General features: G+C 35.5%; 1 long non-coding RNA gene and 3 pseudogenes across 1 annotated transcript; all 4 read left to right on the forward strand.

Moving 5' to 3' along the window:
* The first annotated feature begins 3,541 nt into the window (after positions 1–3,541).
* LOC120190702 lies at positions 3,542–4,332 on the forward strand (annotated as a pseudogene).
* Positions 4,333–7,467: 3,135 nt separating this feature from the next.
* On the forward strand, positions 7,468–10,084 carry LOC120190704 (annotated as a pseudogene).
* A 1,837-nt stretch (positions 10,085–11,921) lies between these two features.
* LOC120190705 lies at positions 11,922–12,941 on the forward strand. The gene is made up of 3 exons (XR_005522637.1): positions 11,922–12,317; positions 12,609–12,701; positions 12,873–12,941. It is a non-coding gene; the product is annotated as an uncharacterized LOC120190705 (long non-coding RNA).
* A 9,838-nt stretch (positions 12,942–22,779) lies between these two features.
* Positions 22,780–23,782, forward strand: LOC120190703 (annotated as a pseudogene).
* The last annotated feature ends 4,101 nt before the right edge of the window (positions 23,783–27,883 follow it).

The raw sequence follows: 27,883 nt of genomic DNA on the forward strand, positions 1-27,883 counted from the left end.
CATGACCAGTCCATACCTCTTCTGCAACTTTCCCAGCCAGCGATGCCCTTGGCGATCTGTTGATAAGGTAACACGCCATGTTAACAGCCTCAGCCCAGAAGTGTTTGGGAAGCCCCGCATTCAACCGCAAACATCTGGCTCTTTCATTCAACGACCTGTTCATTCGTTCCGCAACACCATTCTGTTGTGGTGTCTTGCGCACTGTAAAATGCCTCTGAATCCCATGCTCCTTACAGAATTGTAGGAACTGTGAATCTGTGTACTCCGTACCATTATCAGACCGCAAACACTTGATTTTCGTCCTGTTTGGTTTTCTACCTCAGCTTTCCACAGCTTGAACTTCTCAAAACTTCAGATTTCTGTTTCAAAAAATACACCCAAACTTTCTGTGAAAAATCATCAATAAAAGTAACATAGTACCTAGATCCACCCAAAGACGATGTCGTGGAAGGCCCCCATACATCAGAATGCACATAATCAAGAATCCCTTGAGTTGTGTGCTTCGCAGTCTTGAAACGGACTTTAGTCTGTTTACCAAGAACACAATACTTGCAAAAGTCGAGCTTACAGCTTTTGACACCATGCAACAAGTTTCTCTTGTGTAATTCTGCCATACCACGTTCACTAAGATGAGCAAGGCGCATATGCCACAATTTTGTCGTATCATCACAGGACTCAACAGAGTGAACTCCACCTGCAACGGTACTCTCTAACAATCTGTAGATATTCCCTGCAGTCATCTTGCCTTTCATCACAGTCAATGCTCCTTTAACAATCCGAATGGTTTCCCTATCCTCGTCAGTCTTAGGGATAAAACCATTCTTGTGCAAAGTGCCCAAGGAAATCAAATTCTTCTTCAAGTCTGGGATATGTCGAACACCACTCAACGTCCGAACGGAGCCATCGTGCATCTTAATTCTGACATCACCAATACCAACAATATTGCAACATCGATCATCACCCAAATAAACCGAACCAGAATTAACCGGCCTGTATGTCGAAAACCATTCCCTATTTGGCGTGATGTGATAAGAACATCCAGAATCAAGAATCCAAGCATCCGTCAATTGTGTCGTTGAAATAGAAAGCATATCACCCTCACTGCAATCAGAAGTATCATCCTCGACCACGTTCACAGACTTGGATGAGCCATCACGCTTCTCATCGGTCTGCTTTTTCAACTTCGGACAGTCTCGCTTCATATGTCCCGCCTCCTTGCACTTGTAACAGTGAATCGTCTTCTTATCCCTGGATTTGGATCTGGAATTCCGCTTCCCGGACCCTGCCTTCTCTGGCTTCCGTCCACGATCTCGATTACCCTTGACATATAAGCTATCGGTTTGAGAGCTTTCCCCTGCATTCTGCTTCCGCTGGTTGTGAGCCAACAAGGCTGCAGTAATCTCTTCAACATTGATAGTCTCTTTCCCATATGTAAGAGTAGTCACCATGTGTTCGTAAGAGGAAGGCAACGAACACAACAGAATCATCGCTCTGTCTTCATCCTCAATTTTCACATCAAGCCGAGCCAGATCAGAAACGATTTGATTGAAGACATTCACGTGTTGCGCCAAATCGTGATCGTCCTGCATCTTCAGCCCATACAACCGCTGCTTCAGATACAGTTTTGTCGTTAAGGATTTGGACATAAACTGACTTTCCAACTTCCTCCAAATTTCGTCTGGAGACGATAGATGCATGACGTGATACATGACCTCGTCCGCCAAGCATAATCGTATGGTTCCTGCCGCTCGCTGCTGCAATTCTTCCCAATCTTCCTCATCCATCGACGCCGGCTTTGTAGGTCGCAAAGCCTTCAAGATCCCTTGCTGCGCCAATAGATCCTTCACCCTCGTTTGCCATAATCCGAAGTTACTCTGACCATCGAATTTCGCGACTTCGAATTTTTCTCCTGACATCTGATACCAATTGTTGACGAAAACGGGTAAAGAAAACGAAAGAACACGAGAATTTTACGAGGTTCGGCAATGTGCTTACGTCCTCGGTGCCTAGGCGGCGCTAGAAGTTTTATTCAATGATCTTTTTAGGTCTAGGTTACATCTCTATTTATAATAGAAAACCCTGGTACATAATTACAAAATCAACCCTGTACCGTACCGCGGGGGCTGCGCCCCCACACCCCCAACCCACATAATTCGTAACCCCACAACGAGACCTTTTATGAGCCATACATAACACTTAATTTGGAGGATTCACCTTTTGGTGTCAACTAAAAAGACAATAAGTAGATATTACACACTTTAATCTGGCTTTGATCCCAAATTATTCTAGCTTTCTCTCAATACTAGAGAATTTAGAGAGTTTTTTTATAGTTGTTTTCTCCTTTTTATCAAGAGAGAATTGTCATTGTTTTCTCCTTGTTAGATCAAGAGAAGTTGTAATTCCTATTTTCTCATAGTGAAATTCTTCTACCGTTGCCCGTGGTTTTTACCCTATATTACTTAGGAGTTTTCCACGTCAAATTTATGTCTTCTTTATCTTAATTTTTATTTTTTCAAATTATCAGTTACGATTTTGCTCTATCTGATAGTCGTATTCCGCAACATTACCAACCAACAGATTTTTGTTGCTGTTAATTATACATGGAGAACAAAGAAAGCACCATTCCCCTACTATGATTCTTCTCACGTTATTGCTCTTGCATTTTCTGTTTTTCTTTTTCGTTTTATTGTTATCTTTGATCGATTTACATAAGAAGTTTGTATGGTAATAATATTTCATCATTTATATATCACGTGAAACATGAAAGACATCTTCATCAAGTATACGGTTTTATATGATTAATCCACCCTAGTAGTAGTGAGACTTAAGTTAATACCCACTTCCAAATTAATCAATGTGTTAAAAGTTGATGAAGCTTAAATACTATACGCTTCATAATATAATTATTTAATATCATATACATTTTGCATTTAATATTTTGTCATATCATAATTCATAACTAATTTGAAAAAATTAACATTATAACACAATTTTAGATTTTTTTTATTATACGATTCATGTTAAAGATTTATAATTGTTACTGTCAATAATATAATCTATAAGATTTGAACGTGCTTTTTTTCTTATAGCTTATAATTATATGCTATTTTGGTTAATAAATAAATAAAAAAAATTAAATTGTCTGAAGTAATTATAAGATAATATATGTTCAAGATTTTTTTTAACTATTAACAATATTATGCGTATACATGCAGCTTCTCAATCCAAAACCTCTTAAGAAGATAACATTTCCTTTAAATCATAGAGAAAAGTTATCATATAATTTTCAAAGTTTAATATTAATATTTTTTTAAAACAATAGTACCTATTAATACATCATAATTTAATTGATATTATAACTATATTTTAAAATATTACAAAAATTATAAAAATATTGATAAATTAATAAATTGCATGCCAATAACTTCTTCCAAGCCCTTCATATATTAGTATGTTTTTAAATCTATACTGTATTTTTAGTTTCCACAGCAAATGCCAAAAATTGGCAACTGGTATTTGCATCCGAAATCTCATTCTTAGCTGGTGAAATATAATAAGAAACAGTGGGCCAGTTTCGTATTTGCTATTTACAATGTTTTTCTCACATCTCCCGGTTCTTGTCCTTGTCGGGTCAGCTGGCTAAGTCGTCCTCGTCCCTTCTTTTATATACGAACCACCTTCACCCCCTAATCTTCACCAAATTCCAAATCTCCAAACAAAACCCTTTTCTTCTTCTCTTCTTCAGTAGTCTCCACTCTTTTACACTCCAAAAACCCAATAACGAAGATATAGGTAGAGCCCATGGCAAAATTTGGGAAGCTAACGAAGCTGAAGTCTGCGATAAAAAGATGGCCATCTTTAAACCAAACTGACCCGTAGCAGCAGCTCTATAGCGGCTGCCGAATCCGAAGACAAGCCGGTTCCGAAGGGTCTTCACGCAGTTTACGTCGGGAAGTCACGGCGGAGGTACCTGGTGGGTTCCGAGATCATATGTCATCCACTGTTGCAAGAGCTGATCGATCGGTCCTCTAGTGCTGGTAATGGTATGGATGATGATGATCATGACGATGATGATGATGTCGATGATAATGATAATGGTGGTGGTCATGAAGTTGTGGTTTGTTGCGAGGTTGTTTTGTTTGAACACTTGCTTTGGATGCTTGAGAACGACGGGGCTCAGTTGGGGTCCATGGAAGAGCTGGTCGAATTCTACACTTGCTAACCAAAAAAAAAAAAAAGCTTTAAAGCTTTTGCCAGAAGTTGTAAAATCTTAGTTTAGTAAGTTGAATTGTGTGCTTCTTTTGAGAAGATGAGAATTATTAATTAACCCCATTTTATATTAATGCAACTTCACTGGGAAAAGAAGTTTTATTTTTTTATTTTGGCTTTCCGTTTGATATAATTACAAACCAAAATGGTTGAGAAATGGAACTTAATTTGGCTTTTATTCCATCTTCTTTACTCTTTCCTTGTGTCATTTTCATTGTTAACATGTATGTTACTTTCAATGTCATGGAACCCTAACGAAATAATTATGCCTGAAGGTATAGCTAGTTTTGGTGACAGTCCAATTGTACTGAAAAGGATTGAATGCCGCTTTGTGCTTAAAATTTCACGCAAGTGGGGTTTGTATGAAGCTCGCAACTACAACCCATTTATGACAAATCCATGTCCTTGGGTTTTTATTTATTTATTTGGTCCCCCATAAAACAAAATCTCTTTGAAGATTTGCTCATAAATAGAATCTTTTGGTTAGTTTTATATATATATATATATATATATATATATATATGTCAACATTAACAGGCAGTTTTTTAGAGGCCGGCTTCTTTTACCAGTATTGCTGGCAGATATGCACTTGAATTTTATGTTATTTTAGTACGTAGCCATGGGAATCTGCAGTACTGAAAGTGTGGGTTTTTTTTCCGGCATGGTGAAGACGAGCATGGTGTGTAAATCACCTTTATTACACTAAAAAGACAATATAAATAGTATCGGTAATAACTGCCCTGAGTAAAACAATTAGAAAAGCAAGGTCGGGGTGAAGGCGGCACATTTTCATGGTGAAATAACATTCATGTTTTGTCTCCACATTTTATGTTGAGACAGACAACCCACGATAACCAGAAAAGCTAGCGCCCGCCAAGTTATGGATTAGACAAGGTGTGCTTTACCGTGGGCTGCCTACGTACCCAAAGCCATGATACCCCATCCTTCCCGACCTATTTGAACTATCATCACCCATGATGTCATTTTTACAGCATAAAATAGACATACTTGCAACATAAGTCAACATTGTTGTACTCTGTTTGATTGCACCCAAATTGGGCAGATTCATGATGTGTTTTTTGGTCAAAAATGAAATCCAAATCTGTTAGATCACAATTTATGTATGTAAGCTGTTTCGTTTTTATGGATCAATTATTATTTTTAATTAATTATATATACCGTCTATATAGCTGTCACTCATAAATTAAAGGTTAAAACATTTAAATTTTTCATTTTTATGATGTAATAATAATGATAATCGAATTAAGATGTGATTTATAAAACAATAAATATATATTAAATTATTTATTTACTATTTTTTATTTTTTTGTAGTGAAAAATAGTTCATTAATGAAAATAAATAAGATAATTAACATAAAGACAGATGAAATACGATAGAAAAATCAACTTATAAATCAATGCATAGACGACGACAGCAACATCAACAAAACCCTATTCCCATATGCAATGGGGTAAGAGGAAGGTAAGGTAGTAAGCTGCCCCCGACGCCAGGTAGAGAGCAGCTTCCGTGGAAGACATCCGACAATCAAAAAATTAAAAAATAAAGATAAATACAATGCATGTATAAATAAATAAATAAGTACATAGTTGAACATAATTCATAAGCAGTCTAAATCAATGCATAGAGTCTTTAGTAATATAAGCACGATATAAAAGAGAAAAATCAACTAGGACTATATCATTAAACTGTTGGAGTCGTCTTTCGGTTAGACCCCGGAATTGGGCTTCGACTTGAATGAATTTGGGTTAGAGTCGCCACCGACCACTTTAAAATAAATTTAGGTGGGTCGGACACCATCTTACCTAATATGCGTTGTACCAGAAACGTGTCGGGTTCGGGAGTCGGTTACGGACAAGGAAGGATTAGCACCCTTAAACCGCCCTTTCGGTACCAATTAATTTTCCGGTTGTCTTTATTTGCGAAAATTAAAATTTAAATTGAAATTCAAAAATTCAATCCGAATTAATTACCTTTGATCGATTGAAAGTATCCCTAAAAAGTCAAAAGTATTGGATTGTAAAAATGAAAATAAACATGAGAAAAGAATAATAAAAAATATTAATATAATAATATTAATAAAAATTAAATATATATATATATAACAATGTAAAAAGAAATAAAAATATTAAAATTATGAGAAAATTAAAAATATATATAATGTAAATAAATAAAAAATTGAAATAAAAAGAATAAAACAAAAGTTGTTACATCTCCCATGTTTTGCGTGGGAGAAACTGAATTGCAATGAAAATGCTCTGTCACTCCTCGTGCTTTATATACTGGCTTTGGATCCTCCAAGCTTATTTTTGTCCTTTTCTTTCCTCGGTTTTTCCAAATCATTGCCCCTTCCTCTGATTTTGATTCCACGTTTTTCTCTGTGTCCTTTCCTCTTGATGCTTGAGTCTATTTATAGTCTAAAGAAACTTATTTTTAGCTCAGATTTAGAATCCTACTTGGACTCAAATGCTTCAGTTTTAGTGTTTCAATAGGACTCAAATACGTTAGTTTATTTTCTGAATCTTACTAAATAAGGGTTGTTGAGTGTAGGGCCTGCAAAAATAAAATAATAATAAAAATAATAATATAATATAAATAATTATAGTAAACCCGGACAAAACGAGTGTCTAATAAACGATGACGATAAACTATTAGTAAAAACACAAAAAAGTCATGTCGGAGACTCGTTCATCAGACCTAGGGATGGGCATGGGTCGGGTTTCAGCCAACCCGAAATTTATATCATTCACCGATCCGACCCGACCAAAAAATATATACCCTACCGATGGGATTTTTTGAGATAAAATCCGAACCCAATCTGACCTGACCCGAAATAATAAAAAATATTATTTTTATTCAATAAAAATAGTGATTTAATTGAAAAATAGTATATAGAGGGCTATTATTATAATTATTACTAAATATATAATGTAAAATTATTTTTTTTCGGGTCGGATCAAGTCGAGTATTTTTCACCATAAACCCTAAATGATACATAACAATTATTAAAATAATCCTCTCTTTTTCAAAAAGGAAAAAAAAAAGAACAATACTTGGGCTTTGAATTCGTATCGTGTCCTTAGAGTGTAAAACCACTACAAAAGACCAAAAGAGAAGCCGGTTTCTTCAACAAAATCTTGTAGCGGCCCAAAATAGAAGGGAAAAGAAATAGTAAGTAAAAGATGTTTCTTCCTTTTTTGTTAGCAACCGTGACGGTGAACAGTCACTGACGCCGCTACTGCAACGGGTTTTAGCTGCTGCTATTTGGCTTAATTCTATTCAAGTTATTCTAGATTTTCCGTTTTTTTTTTTTTTTGAAAATTTGAAATTTGTTTGAGAATTTAGGAAGAAATGTCAAGGTTACGCGGGATATGGCAAGCTTCCCTGAATGCAACCAAGAAAGGTACGAACTTTAGATATTAGTTCATTAATCTGTTGATTTATCATTTCTTATTTTAAAAAAATCGATCCCTTTCCTTTGTTTCCCCCTTGCTAATTGATTTGAATTTTGTTAAAAACAAATGAAGCACTGACATGGAACGTTGAAGATTGGATCCCTCCCGCTGAGAAACACATATTCAATTTCAGTTCAAGAGAGGAGCTCAAGAAATGGCATCTTTATTCTGATTCTGAATATGGAGGTAACTCTAAAACTGCTCCCAATATTATTTCTTAACATGGCTTGTCCAATGGTTTTTTTTTTTGCGACATTTTTCTAATAATTGTACTTTTCAGGGATGTCATCGGCTTCTTTGGAGATCAAAGACGATCCAATTAAATCCACTGGTAATTGTCAATTAAGTTTTAATGCTATTTTTTTGTTTATCTGGTGTGTGATGCTGCGTCAATTAGGGTTCATTGAAAAGACACTCTTGAGATGGTTTTGTGCAGTTAATTTAATCTGGAATCCATGATATTGATACACTTTTCACCATGACAACTTCATGTTCCTTATTTTAGTTACTTATTATTTCTGATTATGCATAAATTGTTAGGAGTCTTCTCTGGGAATCTTTCCTTGGATGTGAACGAAGGCACAAAATGGAAAATAACTAGGAGCGGCTTTTGTGGAATGCGGTCCAAGAAGGTGAACAATCATTCCATTTTCTTATAAAGGCTCTGCTCGGCGTGATGGATGGAAAGGCATGAGAAAGGAAAATTTGTTGATCTAATGTTTAAGCTACACAGTAGGATATTGTTATGAATCTTAGTCATTTGATTAACAAAATTTTCTCACTTCTTTCCATCCTTCATACTAAGCAGAGCCTAAATTCTAGTGTCCTGGTCGTAATGGTTTAGTTACTCTTATCACATCAATTTTAGATAGCATTAGTTTTCATGCCATCATTAAGTCTTTACTGCCGACTTTAGATAGATGGAATGGATTTTCCCAAAACTAAAAGGTATTACCGAAAGGTTTTTCTTTAATCACCAAATTATGCGCAACTATGGATGAATCTTGAAAGACTGTTTAGCTTTATGATTGTTGTAGAAAAGCTTGTTTTCAAACTTCCTCTTTAAAATACAAATTTTGAAGTGATAATAGTCTGCGATATGTCTCATAAAGACACTAATTCTGGACTATCCCTTCGCTAGCTGTCTTTAGAATGTTGTTTTTGGAACTTAGGCCTCTTTTTTCCCTTTCTTTAGAGCTTCATGGAGTTAAATTTCTATGGTATGAATAGGCTTTATTCGTTCCATTTGTCTTAACTGAGTTAATATCATTCCAACTTTAGGTTTCTTTGTAAGATTTCAAATGTAGGAACGTGCCTTCTTCATTCTGCATTCATAAAACAGAATGTTTTTTTTTCTTTTGGATTGAGAATAGAGCAGAATATTTCACTCTACGTACAAGGACCGTAAATTACTTTGGTTCTTTTGCAATAATCATTTTGCATTTAGTGACCCGGTTTCTTTCATTCATGTATTGGTAGTTTGATGGCTTCATTGATTTGGAAGCATATGATACAATAGCATTAAGGCTTAAAGGAGACGGGAGATGTTATATTCTACGGTGAGTTGTTTTCATCATATGGAACAATACTAAACAGATGTCGAGGCTTTTACTTATGTATTTCTTTCTTTTTGAATCTTGTACACTTTCTTCTTTTCAGATTATACAGAGAATTGGGTGAATTCTCCGGGCAGATGGAAGATAATTCATGGCAATCTTTGTTTTTGTTCCCAAAGACAACTGGTATATCGCCGAGGTACAACTCTCATATTCCTCAATTCATTCTCATATCTTAGCGACTGATGATACTGTTTTACTCATGGGATGTATTCAAAATATAACTGAACTCATGAACATGGGATTTAAGTTTATAATTGCCATAGGGAAATTAGCTAGAATGCTGTTAGATAAATGACCACAAAAGAAATAAAAACCACTGCACGGAGTTACTAGTTATTTACTGTTATATTGTACCTAGTAAGGGATCAATTTCACCGGTCAAAAACACGACTGCTTAAATTTTCTGCAATGCGTATTGGCTCTCAGCGTCTTAAATTTGGAAATTGGTGGATGATTGCAGATGCCTCTGGATCAGTATTTGCCACATGGAGAGGGAACGTGATAGAAGCAAAGCTGGAGATGAATCCGTCCCGTATACTTGGGATGTCTCTATCGGTTAATGCAGATGGTGGCGTGCCTGGTGCGAATCTGGGCCTGGTGACTTCAAACTGGAAATTGATTGGATTAAAGCCCTTCGTACGCTATGAATGTTTCTGCTCTTCGTTCTACATTTTGGCCTTGCATTTTGTGATCATAACTCTATGATTTAAAAACTTTTGATAATTAATCAGATGGTCCCAAGTCCCAACATTCAACATCGCGCTATTAAACGAAATGAACTTTTCCCTTTTAATCTTCTTTTGGAAAAATAATATATATTCGGAATTATCTAAAATTAAATTTATTTTGGGTGATGCAGGCACGTAGCATTTAAGGGTGTAGATATATTATGTCATTCTAGAATATTATTGGAAGATAATAGTAATGGGAGTGACGTGGAAAAATATATTCCAAATGTAGCATTAGCAAATGCACATGCAAAATGCTAGAGCCGGAATCTCTCTCCATAATATCTCTGATGGACAAATTCATGGTAATCTTTAAAACCCAGAATCCATGCAAATTGCAAGAGTGATGTGATCAGATGATGGCAATAATAACTCGGTGACTTCGGCTGGGTGCTTCTACAGTGTTATAGAAAGAAGAGGCGCGTGATCCCGAACCAAATTCACGTGGCATTTCTAACATAATTCATTGTTTCGGAGTTTGGACCGCAGTACTTTCGAGACTTTGCTGCTTCTCAGACCGACACCCCTCTTCTTTCTTACGTATCCATCCAATCCAGACATTTGAAATTAGTTAGTCAATTACACGTAACCTAAGGGCAATAAATTAATTAATCTTTTAATATTTTTAGACGATTATAAAATAGTATATATTTAAATATTTTTAATTAATGATTAATGTATATACATTATAGACGTACTTATTCAAATTAAGGTTTATAAAAGCTTGATCTAGGGAGGGTTTATTCCACTATCTTTTTAAATAGCGATCAAATTACATTAACCAGAGGTTAGTTTTAATTAACAAAGGAATAGAAGTTAATTTTTCGGAGTTTGGACCGCAGTACTTTCGAGACTTTGCTGCTTCTCAGACCGACAACCCTCTTCTTTCTTACGTATCCATCCAATCCAGACATTTGAAATTAGTTAGTCAATTACACGTAACCTAAGGGCAATAAATTAATTAATCTTTTAATATTTTTAGACGATTATAAAATAGTATATATTTAAATATTTTTAATTAATGATTAATGTATATACATTATATAGACGTACTTATTCAAATTAAGGTTTATAAAAGCTTGATCTAGGGAGGGTTTATTCCACTATCTTTTTAAATAGCGATCAAATTCATACATTAACCAGAGGTTAGTTTTAATTAACAAAGGAATAGAAGTTAATTTATTTAGTCTGGTTCTAATAGAAATAATTTGATTTTCTTCTATCATCTTTCTAAACAGTGATCAAATGCATGCATATACAACTACTTATTTTAATAAATATAAAAATAAACCTGAGAAGGGGAAACCCCATTTCAATCAAGTTGTGAGAGAATGAGGAAAAACCACTTGGCACTTGCCATTGGGTTTTTGACAAAACTCGATAAGGCCATGGGCGGGCCCCTCCAACCAGGTTCGAGTTGGACCAACTTTGAAATTTGTTAAATACATGTCGAGATCTATAATAAGAAAATTACTTTATTTATCAGTTTGTTGATGTGATAGCCATTTTAATGCTCAAAACACAATTCTGATATCAAATAGGCTGCCCTTCAATCATCCCCACCGTTCATGTACCTCACCTTATATTTCCCGCAATATAAAACACGTCTATTTTATTTTTTTTAATCTATTTTTATTCCTTCTGTCTTCTTTTATTCATTTATTCATTTATTCATTTATTCATTTATCTACCCTAACGCAATTTTTTTTTAAATACGAATAAACAGGTATGTATATATATATATATATATATACAAAAGCAAAGCAGCACACCTAGAAACTTGTATAAATAGCAGTTTTTTGGGAGTGTGGGCCTTACCCTTGTTCGCAGAGACCCTCTTGCCTTCTTTTCATTCCTTTCTCTCTGTTTTTCTTTCTTTTCATTCAGCAGCCTTTCGCTTCATGGAAATATATTCCAAGGATTCCGTGTTGCAGTTCTCACAAAGATATAGTCTAAGCTAGGTTGTAAAACTCTAGTCTTGCTTTGACGTTTATTTGATCATTGGTGGGTTTGGCTTGGTTTCCGCTTGTAAGTTTTGTTGTTGGTTACAATATAATTTGTCGACAAAACAAGGTTTTTGTTTGGGTTTTGTTCTGGATTGTGTTTTCTGGTTGTTTATTGAAAAATGACTAGTGGAGAAGAGAAGAACGCTGATTTCTATGCTGTGTTGGGTTGTGAATAAGGAATGCACTCAAACAGCTCCGGACTGCTTAAGAAACTTGCCCTGGTTTGATTTTTAGCATTTGACTTCAATTTGTTTATTTGTGCTGTTAATAATTTATACCCTGAACGCGCTCTGAATTCAGTTAAAACTCTTGCTTTCGGCTATGAAATGATACCCAAAGTTGATAAACCGATCTGTAAAAACTCTGGGTTTTTTTTTATTGGGTTTTCCGTTAGCAAGAAATTTAGATACTGTTGACTACTGAAGAACTTTACTTTGAATACTATCTGATTACGATGACATTTTTGTTCTAAATATCAAAGTTTGAAATTTGTGATTGTTTGATGGGAACAGAGATGGCACCCCGATCGTTGCTCTGCATCGCAAAATTCCAAATTCGTGGAAGAAGCCAAGAAGAAATTCAGGCCATTCAACAAGCCTATTCTGGTAATTTCCTATTACTATATGTATTAATTCCTTGATTCAATGCAATTTGCATTCTTATAGTTACAAAAGTAGATATTTCTTTACCATTTCCCTCTATTTTGTTTAATAATTAAGTAGGAATTACTGGATTCAGCTTCACGTATGATGTTTTTCACCTGACTTTTTCTACAGTTCTGTCTGACGCAAACAAGAGATTCCTGTACGACGTAGGATTCTATGACACTGACGACGACGAAAATGTATCTTTGTTATATATACTAAAATTCAAATTATTTAATTTTAGGTTAGGTTTATGCGAAGAAGCAGGCAAAAGAATAAAATTTGTTTTTATGGAATGGTTTGATTTCAGGGCATGGGACTTTCTGAACGAAATGACTGATATGATGATGATGCAGACAAATCTAATGTAATCCCTCTTTCATTATTTTATGGATTCAATTTGATCCAATGTTAGTTAGATATATTTGATACGACGTGTTTCTTTTTTCCTCTTGTAAATGTGAACGTATAGGAAAACGGAGAAGAAAGCTTAGAGCAATTACAAGACTGTTTGAAGAAATGTTCCAAGCTGACATTGATTCATTTGAGTCCACATCTTGTTCTGCTTCATCTTCGTTTGGGTCATACGGTGACAGTTCCAAGCGGAGTTCCTCTGAGATGAGTTCCGGGGACACTATGCCGGAAAGCTTCGATGCACAGCGCAATGGTTTCTTTCTCGGGGTAAGTCGACGGAGTTCCTCTGAGATGATATTCGGCCGAGGCATTTGATATGCTATTTAAATTCTCATGAAAGCCGTTGTTTCCGTTTGATGTTTTGAAGACAGATGGATCACAAGAAAGGTATCAGACAACAGGGAATAGCAAGAGCCAGGAGGAACTGTCGAAGGAGCCGGCCGTAGTAAACGGAGGATCGGCCGGAAGCAAAAGGTTTCGTCAGGCCATGATGTTCTTCCAATGACTACTGCATTGCTGCTTCGTGATAACAACGGTTTCGACCTTACTATTTTGGCCAACATAAACATAATGAACACCCTGGCCAAGATGGTGGCAGTGGGTGGGATGCTGATCGTCACGGTCGATAGTGCCAAATCGACAACATATCAATGCTAAAAGATGTCGGAAGATAGTTTGGCTGGTTTCACTCGACGATTGCAAAGAAAACGGGAAACTACTAGAGTTTACCTTCAATGGATTACCTGTATAGCCGTGATTTACCATGTCGGTGAATTTTTAATCATAGATCTATTATGCTATTTTATTTCGCCATGTTTAGGACTCTGTAATTCTACTTTCAGACGACAAATTACACAAGCAATAACTAAACCGGGACCGGTTGTTCTTGCTATGGTCAACCGCAGTTTCGAATATTTTGCATGTGGTCTCTACACTGCAGAGAGGAAGCATCAATTTTCAGAGTTCATGATTCATATTAATTTTTATGAGTTAGAATTTATTTTGATTTTGATTTAACATTTTTGGATGGGTGAATTCACGAGATAATGTTCTCGATTTTTTTTTTTCCCGATATGGTGCACATCCCAGATTAATGCTGGAATGGGGTGAATTCTACAGTGGTCTTGGAGGTCGCCATGGCATCCGGGCGACCTTGGAGGTCGCCATGGCATCCGGGCGACCTTGGAGGTCGCCATGGCATCCGGGCGACCTGTGTGTATTACAGAATAGGGCCATGCAATCAACATGGACATGCAATCAACATGGGACATGCAATCAACATGGGAGTGGGAATGCATGGGGGAGGGGATGCCATGCAATCAACATGGGACGTGGGGATGCATGGGGTGGGAATGCATGGGGGAGGGATCAACATGGGATGTGGGAATGCATGGGGGAGGGGATGCATGGGACGTGGGAATGCATGGGGTGGGAATGCATGGGGGAGGGGATGGTGCATTGGACGTGGGAATGCATGGGGTGGGAATGCATGGGGGGAGGGGATGGTGCATTGGACGTGGAACTGGCATGGATATGCACGGCGAACTGTAGGTCACGGTGGTCGCCATGGAGTCTCGGCGACCAAGGTCCTGCTGCATGCATGCGTTGCATCATAGCTCATAGCTTGCATGCATGCGTGCATCATAGCTCATAGCTCAGAGATTCCTGCACCCGTACCTGTAGGTGTTGCATCTATAATTACGTTATTGCAGCGTTAATTAGCTGTGAGCCTTTCAATGCTCAATAGTAACGCTCAGTTTTTATATAAGGATATGGGGTATAGGGTAGAAGCACAAGCAGAACCAGCACATATAAATTTTGCCGAGAGAAATAAAAGGAAGAAGAAGAAAAGAAGATAAAGGCTCAAACATAGTTGAGGTAATTTTTTTATGTTTAATTTAGTTTATTATATGAAATTATTAGTTTGTTAGTTTCGGGTGCAACTTAAAACTAAAATCTAGTTAATTAGTTTGTTAGTATAAATTATTAGTTTGTAAGTTTAAGTTATATTATATTAGTTTATTAGTTTAAGTTATATATTATATATAAAAAATTAGTTAATTAGTTTCTTAGTTTAAGTTATTAAATATAAAAAATATTAATTAATTTGTTAGTGTCTTTAAACGTATATTATGTTCGTTGAAGTTGAAGTTATATTATAATAAAATTAATTAGTGCTTAATTAGTTTGTTATTTTAACTAAGTTATATTAATAAAGAAATAGTTTATTACTTTAAGGTATTATATATTAGATTATATAAAATTAATTTGTGGGAGCTATTGTTGTTTAAATAAATATTTTGTTTACACATACATGACATTATTTTACAATATTTGCCCACGTACAGATTGATTCGAAGAAAGAAACAAGGCAGGAAAAGAAAGTAAAGGAAGAAGGCATAAAGACGTGAGTAATTATTATTTTGTTGTCCATTTTTTTTGTTGTTGTGTATGTGTAAATTAGTTAGTTAGTAAGTTTATATTAGATTTATATAAACTAATTGTGCAAGATAATTTCCGTTTTAAAAAATATTGTGTTTAAAAATTTAGTGTTGTTTTAAAAATATTTTGTTTAATTTACATTGTATGTGTATATTAGTAAGAAGTAAAAATTAATTGAATGAAATAATCCGGACAACGCATTATCTTGCGGAATAATTATTTTGAGAACATTATCTCGACAGTTTTGCCTAACAAATTTGTTTGATATTTTTTAAAAAAAATATTATCAAACTAATCATTATTATTAGTAATAATTACTAAATGATTAGTATCAAATCTAAATCATTAAATATTTATAATAAATAATTATAGTGATTATGACTAAATCATATTATTATTAAATCATTAAATATCAAATCATTAGATTAATAGTAATTATCAAATCATTATTAGGTTTATTAGTAAGCAATCAATCAAGTTAAATAATAACTTTTATTTGATCATTAATATAATAGTATATTATATTATATTTAATAATTTATGAAATTATCTTATCTAATTTTTTAATCTAAATTAATTTATTTTTTTATTGTAGAGAAAATGAGCAACAACTTTTTCACGATTGTCCATTATAATGGACAGATTATGGAAAATGAGGTCGGAGTAGTTTTTCAGTCTGAAAAACCAATAATATGATGTTCAAAAAGACATCACATTTATAGAAATGAAGCTAAGATAGAAAGAAAAATTCGAGCTGCAGTGGATGGTTTGAGGTATAGGTTTATGATATGCTCTAACCCAGTCAGATATGCTGCAGTTCCACTTGAAGAAGATGATGATATTGGAACCATGGTTGGATTACATGAGTCAACCATATAGCAGTTATTGAATTATTTGTTGATGTGCGTAACATATGTGATGTTCCTGGGTCATCAAGAGGTGTGGCTCAAAATCCATCTGAAATGGCTTTATATAGTCAGTTTGAGGAGCCGACATACAGGTTCCCGAACAGTTTTATGGCACTTGGAAAGTGTAAATGAAGTCGGGGACATCTATAGCAGCAGAGTATGAGACGAGAAACATACCGGAATTGGTTGTTGATATTGACGCTGAAAATCGATGGGGAGAATTCATGATTCAAGCGCAAGATGAAGAACTAACCGTTTGGGCGCGACGAAAATATTTTTGGTGGAGGTGCAATTGATGAAGTTCCGACACCGTATGAAGCTACTCCTCACATGTACGAGATAGATTATGATGCAATGAGGGCACCTGAATTCCCAGACATGCCACATTTACCTCCGTACCAAATGACTGAATCATCGATAATTCTGGTGAATTTTCAGTTGGGGTGCAATTCAGAGGAAAAAATGAAGCTACGCTGGCTATTAAAGAGTACTGCATCAAATGCCATGTTGATGTCCATGTTGCAGAGTCCAACCAGAAAACCCTATACGCAAAGTGTGTAAAATATGGCCCAGAGTGCAAGTGGAAGATCAGAGTGTCGAAAAATCAAAGGCACGATGTTTGGGTCATCACGAGGTACAATGGTCCGCACACATGTTTGCGAAACCATCGACAAGACCACCGACTATTGGACTCCGATGTAATATGTGAATACGTGAAGGCGTGGTTGAAAAGGATCCAAGGATATCTTGTTCAGTGTTAGCTGCATCTATTCGAAGCCAATTTGGATATCAAGTAAAATATGGCAAGGTGTGGAATGCGAAAATGAAGGCAATGAAGTTGACGTATGGAGATTGGGATACATCGTACAATGAGCTACCACATTTGCTACAAGCAATGAAGCGATTTATCCCAGGAACTATAGTGAAGTCTCAAACCATGCCCGCATATGACGAAGAAGGTCAACTTCTGCCAGGAAGAAAATATTTCATAGACTATTTTGGGCATTCAAGGCATGTATTGAAGGATTTCCATTTTGCAAACATATGATCCAAGTAGATGGTACGTGGTTGTATGGTCAATATAGGCATGTACTTTTGATGGCAGTTGCTCAAGATGGTGAGCGAAATATCTTCCCAATTGCATTCGCCATTGTTGAGGGAGAGACAACAGAGGCTTGGGATTTCTTTCTGACCAATCTACGTCAATATGTCGTTCGTGAAGATGGAGTTTGCTTGATATCCGATAGAGGAACGGGTATTTTGGCGGCAATTGAACGACTAGGAAGTCGTTGGATACCTCCGTATGCATATCCGACATTTTGTATCCGTCATATTGGCAAGAATAGTATCGACCAGTTTCATAACGCACATATCGTAGCGAGATAGTCGCATGGGTAAGTTTTATTTTCAATATTTGTGTATTTTTTACGTGGTTTTTTTAATTGCGGTTTAACACAATATATTATGGAACAGGATACGAACTACGTCGACCAAATTTTGACAAGAGATTGGAGAATTTGAAGGTATTTACGATGATCAGCGTGTTTGGAAGTGGGCTTCAAAATACCGCGGGAAAAATGGTCGCAAGCATACGATGAAGGTCGGAGATACGGACATATGACCACAAACCTTGTTGAGGCCATTAATTCGTACTAAAAGGTACACGCCATCTCCCAATAGCGAGTGTGGTGAAAGAGACGTACTTTAGACTGGGTAAAGTTTGGTCGGACAAAGGCAAGGAAATTGAGAGTCTCATAAATAGAGGTAAAACTTGGGCTCCTACAGTGGTGGAATCAATGGAAGCAAATGAGCGATTGGCAACATCAATGGTTGTTCATAATTTCGACCGAGTTGGTCATACTTTTGTGTCGTGCATACGTCGTAACGTCGGAGGAGAGACCAAACATTTAGAGTTGATTTACGACACAAATGGTGTGATTGTGGTCGTTTTCAGGCATGGAAATATCCATGTGCTCATGCAGTCGCTGCATGTATGTATGCTGGTGTAAGCGCATACACTTATGTTGATGAATGCTTCCAACTACGTAGGATATTAAATGTCTACAGCTATGTGTTCAGACAGATCCCGAATGAATCATATTGGCCCAAAAGGATCATGATGAATGGCTACCAAATCCAATGCTTCGCAGAAGTCCAAAGGGTCGACCTGAGTCCACTCGAATTCATACCAGTATGGATTTTCATGCTATAGAGAGAGGTCAAGCAAAGAGATGCGGATTATGTAGGGGTGAAGGCCATTCAAAAAATAATTTTAATCAAAATAAATATTTTTTAATTAATATTTTATATTAAAATAGAGGATTCATATTACCTTCCGGCAAGTGGAAAGTCAACCGCAGTCCGACTAATCGGTGTCAAAACGGAAGTCTATGCCAAGCCCATGATTGTAGCAGCAATAGACATCCACCGATTTCTACTGTATTATTATCATTCACGACTAATGACGCCTTGCACATCTCACGATACAAGAACGCCAATATCGCCGAACCCCAGCTATATTGCCTACAATTCTCAAAATTTGTTAAAAAAAGAAGATACTGAGTGTGAACATAACTACCGGATTTATCAGGCATCAAAATTCCCCCAATCAATTGTAATATATACGCTCGTGTTGCATATATAATTTCGTGCTCCGTACTATTTGATTGAAGTTGAAATTCATTCTTCAACCATGACAACCTCACCCGCCACCCTTTACACTCTGGTGGTACGGGCGCTTTCCCAAGAAACAAGTTGCAAAGTTGTTCCACCTTATTAAACTCATGTGACATTACCACCGGCATCCCATTAGTTTGGACCCCGAGTTGCATTGCCACATCCTCCAAAGTTATCGTGCATTCGCCACACGGCAAATGAAACGTGTGCGTTTCTGGTCTCCAACGTTCAATCAACGCACTGATCAAACCTGGGACCAACTTGTAATCTCGCACAAATGTGATATACCAAAATCCAGCCTCTTGCAAATTTTCTTCTATTAGTGGGTGTGGCTTGGGCACTTTATGTAGTCGAAGACGAAGGACTCGCTGCTCGTCCTCCTACAATTAAATATTTCAAAAAAATTATCACAATCATAAAATAATATTCAAATATTTATTAATTATAATTCATTAAACAAATATTTTATTCACCATTATTCCCAAATGACTTGAAATATGTTCATTGTCAGCCTCAATAGTGGAATTTGGTCAGCCATTTGAATGAATCTGTAAAAAAAATTAAACAACAATATTTAAAAAATCATTTAATATAATCTAATATAAACTAACTAACTAATTTACAACACTAAACTTTAATATAATAGCTTATAATATAATAAACTAATAAACTAACAAACTAAACTTTTAAAATATAAGTTAAACGTAAACGCTAAACCCTTAAACAACTAAAAAATATTCTTCTATATAACTAAAACTAACTAATAAACTTTTTTCATTATAATACTACTAATAAACTTACTACCTAATTTTTTATAATATAAATTCAACAAACAAATATAACTTAACTATTTAACTACACAAACTAATTAAATAATTTTTTTATATAACTAACTATTAACAATACAAACTAATTAAATTTTTTAACTATATAACTATCAAACATATACTAATTAAATATTTTTTAATTTATGTATACTATAACTTAAACTAACAATCATATAACCCTAAACTAACAAACTAATTAGCTGATTTTTGTTTTACCCTAAACCCTAAACTACAAATTAAACATTTATAATATAAACTAATTTAAATACAAAAAATTTACCTTATCTCCCTTTCGAATTCTTCTACTTTCCTTTCTCCCTTTCTTCTTTCCTTTCTCCCTTTCTTTCTTTCTCGATGGCAATCACTTCTCCCTTTCTTCTACAATCTCTTCTCCCTTTCTTTCTTTCTTTTATAACCGGCTGCCTCAATTATTTCACCAACCGACTGCCTTAATTATTTCACCAATAATTGTACAATTGCAGCTTCAATTATTGTACCAATTATTTCACATGCATGCAGCAATGGTTCACATGGTTTCATTGGGAGCCGTAGGCATGCAGCATGCACACGTGAAGGAATGGATGATGGGGCTGCATGTGAATGGATGATGGGGCTGCATGTGAATGGATGATGGGAATGGCGCCGGGACGGCGACCTATAAGGTCGCCGGGACTACATGGCGACCTATAAGGTCGCCGGGACTACATGGCGACCTATAAGGTCGCCGGGACTACATGGCGACCTACACCCTATTCCACTGCATGGGGACCTCGCATGGCTCGCACTCGTATGGCTCGTATGCATGGGGACCTCGCATGGCTCGCACTCGTATGGCTCGTATGCATGGGGACCTCGCATGGCTCGCACTCGTATGGCTCGTATGCATGGGGACCTCGCATGGGGAGAACGACCTCTCTATTCCACTGCATGGCCACCTCGCATGGCTCGCACTCGTATGGCTCGTATGCATCTATTCCACTGCATGGCCACCTCGCATGGCTCGCACTCGTATGGCTCGTATGCATGGGGACCTCGCATGGCTCGCACTCGTATGGCTCGTATGCATGGGGAGAACCAGAACCATTGGCTCGTATGTTCCCGTATGTCGCCTGGATTGCATGGCGTATGGCTCGTATGCATGGGGACCTCGCATGGCTCGCACTCGTATGGCTCGTATGCATGGGGAGAACCAGAACCATTGGCTCGTATGTTCCCGTATGTCGCCTGGATTGCATGGCGTCCTACAAGGTCGCCTGGATTGCATGGCGTCCTATGGCATCACTGTAGAATTCACCCCATTCCAGCAATTAATCTGGGATGTGCACCATATCGTGAAAAAAAAAATCGAGAACATTATCTCGTGAATTCACCCATTTTTGGATAATGATTTCTGGTATTTAAACATGAGAATCTATTTTTTTTATTATAATTTAATATATATTAGTATCTTAAAAAGATTAATCAACCGTCACACCTGATAGATTGAGATCGTCACTGTTTGGAAATATGATATAAAAATAATGTGAATATAGTAAACATACAATTTTTAATATTCAAATATTTTTTTTCCAAAAGGAAGTTCAAATAATAGCAGTTATTAAAATATAATAATTTAAAGGGTAAGCTACATGTTTAGTATTTTAACTATAATTTTGTTCCGTTTCTGTCACCAAACTATTATTTCTTCCAAAATCATACCTACATTTTATTTTGATCACTTATTGTTAAAAAATTAACAAAACTATTCACGTGACATTTAAAAAAGCATTACTTTCTGGTGATCAAAAGGAAATCAATAAATAACGTTAAGTAATTATTTTGAAACAAAAAATAGTTAGATGACCAAAACGGAATAAAAGTGATAGTTAAGATACTAAACGTATAGTTTAGCTTAATTTAAATATCATAATAATGGGATAAAAAAGTAGCTTAATTAGATGCAGGTAAAAAGTAAAATATGATGGACCCTAACTAGAAACCAAGCTTACAAGTTGCCTAAAAAGTTGGATGCCAACTGCCAAGTTCCTTCCCCAAGGGTCTACTTTTCTCCACAGTTTCTGTCACTTTCCACTTGCCATACAACTCGGCAAATTGCATATTACCACGTAAAATAATCTACTAATATTTAAAAGAACGCAACTAGTACTAATATGTCTAATCCAATATGTTGCAATCCATACTCATCTCCATACTAATGTTTGATATAATTGAAAGTTAAGTTATATCACGTCATATTAAAAATATGTATGAATAAACTGAAATAAGATTAATTGATTTATGATCATTATATATAATTAATATATATTTCTCTTGTTCAAGATTAATCCAATTTAAAGCATAATTCTTTATTTTTTTAATCAAAATTGCGTGTCCTTAATGTACTATTTTATTTTTAAAAAATCAATTATTAAATATATACTAAAAATATAATTTTTATTAATATAATAAAGATATTTGATTGATTCAAAATTTACATAACAATAAATTATTTATTATAATAATACTGATTATAATTTAAAATAGTGGCATTTTAATTATTTAAAATTTAATTAATATTGAATTAATTAATGATTCAAATTAAACCAAATTATGATAAATACAAGATTCGCATTAAATATGAATAATAGAGAAAATAGTCGGTGAGCACGTAAAAATAATTTCATTGATAAAAACGAAAAGGTGCCCAATAAATGAAGGAGAGTAATGGACCTATTTGGGCAAAAGTAATATATTGATAAAATATTGGGTCAATGACTGGCAATGAATTAGAGAAGAAGAGTTTGATCATGGGGATCCTAGACAAACTTTGGGACGAAGCGCTTGGCGGGCCTATGCTAGAAACCGGCCTTGGGAAACTATGAAAGTATAATTCCTTTTCAGCCACTCGATCATCTCATGCTCCTGTTGATACTAGAAAGGTGATGATAACCAGAGCATTACCATTTTAAGAGTAACTCCGGTTTGAAAAACCTATCCGTGGAGCCGGTTCAGTTCCCGATTCTCCTTCCGGGTCCTGGGACACCTTTGTCACGTACGTTCCATTTTCATGTTTTCTTCCCCTAGTAGTTCTATTCTTAATTACCACATCTTTAGAAAATGTTTTAATTGTTGCAGCGGGGACACCATCTGGGGATTTCAGGAGATTCACGAGAATAAAATCGCCAGCATTCCAGCCAGAAGAACCAAGAAGCCCGACTGTTTACGATTGGTTATCTCTCGTTTTTGTTTCATGTTTTACTTATGAATTCAATTAAATAATAATTTGTTATAAATAATGTTTAACTAATTATGTTGATATTGTAGGATTGTGATGAGTGCTTTGGCCCGTTAAAGAGAGAAAAATGGTGAGTTTTCTTCCCAAGGATCGACAAAGAAACTTTTTGTACATATATCAAACTTCTGTTGAAGTTTTACTATGCTATGCATATATAAATATATGCATTCATGAATTTATAACTAATAATTATGATGATAATTGACAAGAAGAAGAGGATCGGGTGATTTGAATGAAGAATCGCGAGATCCGTCGAGAAATTATCACTGCAATTCTTGGAGTTTCCGACAGAGATAGACGACAGACGTAGGAACTTGTTTTGTACATTAATCTTACTTGTCCTGTGCTGTATTTTTACTTTTTCATGATCATATTATTGTGTGAGTGTTTTACTTTGTCTTGGCTTTTGATCTGTACATATGGATCTCTGTATATTTACATCCTCCTGTAAGGAAGCTTACTATTTTGCAGCTTTGAAATGTATACAAATTATAACATTTTCATTTATAAAACACCAAGCAGGTTCAATAATTGGGCCTCCCATCAACAGTAAAAGAAAAGAATAAAAAAAACCCAAAAGTCCAAGTTGAATGATATCAATTGCGGTAGTGAAAGCCGAACAAAAATCATTGTTACTTTAAGTAAATGATATGCTTCTAAATTTCAAACAATCATGCAAAATAGGCTTTTACTTAACATTTCAGTCAAGTACCTGTCACCTAGAGAATTTTCTTTCTTTCTTTCTTTCTTTTTTATTTATTTATATTTTTTACCATAATGTAACCCCAGACCGAAGCGGGTAGCCCGATTCGATCCGAGAAGTCATATTAGGGCCACCGGAGCGACCCACTGTAAAAATAGCGGAAAATTTAAAACTTTTTATCAGAACATGTAACTTATAAAATAATTTATCAGTATGCATAAATAAAATATATTTTCAGACTTGTATAGAAACAAAATACAATTACATGCCCCCTAATCTCATGTACCATACTCTGTAACAACGCCGGAAGAACTCCCTTACTGATGTCGATAGATGCACTGGTACAATTCTTTTAACCTGAAAAGGTGAGTAATAGAGTGAGCTTTGGAAAGCTCAGTAATACAGAACTACCAGATGATGCTGATGAACGTGCAGATACAAATAAATATATATTTCCTTATTGTTTCCGAACGTTTACAGATTTTTATGCTGAGCAGAGATCCTACTGAAATTTCAGGTGGTAACGGACAATGAGCGTTCAGTTCAGAGAAATATTTCGGATGACTGGGTTTAGGAGATCAGAATAGGTTTTCTAGTGTGTTCCCAAAAACCATGTAACTTTTCAGATCTTTTTTTTAAAACATATATATTTATATACCCCCATCTGTTCACATCATAAATGTGTAGGTTCCCCAGAACCATACACCCAACCACACATACCATTTAGACCCTGAGCACAAAGCCGAGGAGTCTACAGATAATCTTCCTCCTCCAACAATAAACCCCCCCAGATAAAACATTTCTCCGTCGGTAAATGGAGATATCAAAAATCAAAACATAATTCAGATCAGATATCATAACAGAATCCAGGTTAGGAATCAGAACAGATTTCAGATCAGATGTCAAAACAGAATTCAAATCAGAAATCAGATAAAATATTCATATAAGTAGGGAACACACCAGAGTTTACAGATATTATTCAGAGGTATTGGATAATCTTAACAGGTAGAGAAACATGAATCTTCAGTATACCGATAGGATATCGGAATTTAGAATCACTATTGGAAGAGTTCATTAACTGACAGAATCATCAGTTATTCAGAATGTAAATTATCAGGATCATATCTTATTCGGACAGTTTTCAGAAGCTGTACGTAATCAGGAGGGTATTCAGAATCCTTTGCATCCATGTCAATTGATCGGATAATCGAACAACTTGAGAACGAAGATTCAGAACCTTAATAATCTATGTCGACTGGTCAATTCATTTTCCTTCTAGGGTATTTACTCTTTAATACCACAAATTATTGTTCATATATCATTTTCGAAATTAACGTTGAATAAATCTTCCAATGTCTTTATTTCATGTTCACGCTTTCACCATATCATGAAATACTGACGTACTTGATTTTGTAATTCATAATACATAAGAACATTACATCATATATGTTCATTAACATTTCCAGATTCATCCAACTCACTTATTCAATCCTCAGTCCTTGTGGTTACTTAATTTAATTTATTTAGCATTCAAGTTCATTCCAAATACTTCGGGATTTTCCAGAGTAATTCAAGCGTTCCTGATTTTCAGACACATGCTGCACTTTCGTTCCATTCAATTTGGTCTTCGTGGTTGATTTGCCGAACAAACGTCCAATTCTTAGTACTGAATGCGATCCAGAGTTGAACTAGGTTGAATACTTCCAAAATTTATCATCAAGTCAAACTTAAGAAGACGAACACACATTCCAGTAATATCTATGTCATTTAGGTATTGACATAGCTTTAGGGTTGATATACTCACTTAAATTGTGTTCCATTACTTTTAAAGGTAGGCCAAATACCTATGCTTATTTGGATTCCTAAATTAATCCAAGGCATTTACTTGGTATAGGTCATGAGGGTATTTTGGAAATTTTGGTGTTCAGTTTTATTCCATTCATTTCAGAGCTCGAGGATATCCAATCATTTCTGAGCTTGGTGATATTCTTGGGTCATTTCCATTACAGGGGTATTTTAGTCATTTTACAGATCTACGGTATTTCAATCTTTTCCTTCCATCTGGTCTTATTATTTAATTTAATCTTATCATTTACTTTAGTCATTTCGAACAATTCTGACAGCAGAATACCCCCGATAAATTACTCTTCAAGTATTTACTCATTATTCGAATATTTTCGGGTCAAGTGTCTTCTCAGATTTTACAAACGGAATATCATGAATTTTTCTGTACAAAGACAAGATCTTAACAATTAAATTCTTACTTAATTGAGTTAAGTACAAATCCTCAAAGTACTTTCTCATTCAAGGTCAATTCAGACTATTTTATCTCTCAAGGGCATTTTCATAATTTCTTAACCAGATAATTTCGATATTAGCTCTTAACAAAAATAATTATAATTTTAAGATCCTATGGTTAATTGCTTCCTCCAATATTCTCTGATCTTGAAAAGATTCCTTAACAGACTTCTAGCATATTGTTCAACTCCTCTTAGGTTAAAAACCGGTTATCTATATTTTCTAAGCAAAACTAGTATTTCTTATGCACATCAATAGTTTCATCATATCAAATATGTCTTTAAAAACCTCTTATCCAACTTCCATAGTCAAATCTTGTCTTTTTATAACATAAGGATATTTTCGTAATTTTACCCTATCGGAATATTCTCATAATTTTCCATCCAAGTACCTTTAACATATGACCTTTGATGAAATAAATTATAAATTACAGATCCAGGTTGATTTCTTTATTAATAAGCACAGAACTGATAATTTAATTCTAACAACCCTTAAATCTCTTATATTAATCATTCGATCCGTATTCAGATACCGAATTTTTACCACATTCATATCGAGTGTAGAAACTAATTAACTACACAAATGAGACCAACATTATCTTAATCATGCATTTACCAATATTCACATGTTCCATAAAGCATAAAGAGGTAGTAAAGTATTACCTCGATTTCCGTGCAATACTGATTGACCATAAAAATTCCATTCGAACGCCTTTGATCTTCAATTCAACTTCCAATAATTCCTTAGATACATATCAACATAAATTATATCATAAACGGAGCTTAATTGCGATAAACGGATCGAATCGGGTGATAAATCAGTGAAAGACGGCTTATCGGGTTCGAATTTAGCGAAACGGACTTCGGATTCGGATTCAGGACATCGAAAGCATAAAATATGACTTTTCGGAAATTTGGAATTTTTGGTCAAAATCAGAGTCAACGGGTTTGACCGGCAATTTCGAGGCCTTCAGGTTCGAATTTCGAAAAACGGACAGCAGAATCGGATTTGGAACGTCGAAAAATGTCAGGATAGGTATACTTGATCAAAAACAAAGGTCGTTTAATGCTCGGTCAAAGCCAGTCAAAGTTTTGGTCAACAACGGTCAACGATCAACGGGTCAACGGGTCGGGTCGGGTTGTGACCGGTCAAACTGGTTAACTATGCACCAAAACCGATTAAACCGCTCATTTTTTTCTTCCCCACGCACAGTGGCGGCGCGTGAACAGTGATAAAATCCCGGAAAATTTTCTTAAAATTATTTTGAGCGATTTCGAGATACTTACAAAGCTCGGTTCACAATTTTGAACGGCGGAGAGCTCGATTTCAACAAATCGGAAACTTTAACCGCTTCACCTCCTCACGCGCCGCCGTCGACGGAGGCCAAGGATGACACCGGCAAACTCGGAACGATGCAACGAACACGATGGTGCGGGAGGTGTCGTAAACGGATGACCCGATCGTCGTGAATCGATGAAAAACCAACTAAAACCGAGTTATTACCGACGATACTTTCGACTGATATTCACGACAAACGGCGATGATTCACGACGAAAGGTTTGAGGGGTTTTGTTCCTCGGTTGACAACGAACACGATGGTG

This window comes from Hibiscus syriacus, unplaced genomic scaffold (genome assembly GCF_006381635.1).
Source record: "Hibiscus syriacus cultivar Baekdansim isolate YM2019G1 unplaced genomic scaffold, ASM638163v2 tig00116962_pilon, whole genome shotgun sequence".
Taxonomy (NCBI): domain Eukaryota; kingdom Viridiplantae; phylum Streptophyta; class Magnoliopsida; order Malvales; family Malvaceae; genus Hibiscus; species Hibiscus syriacus.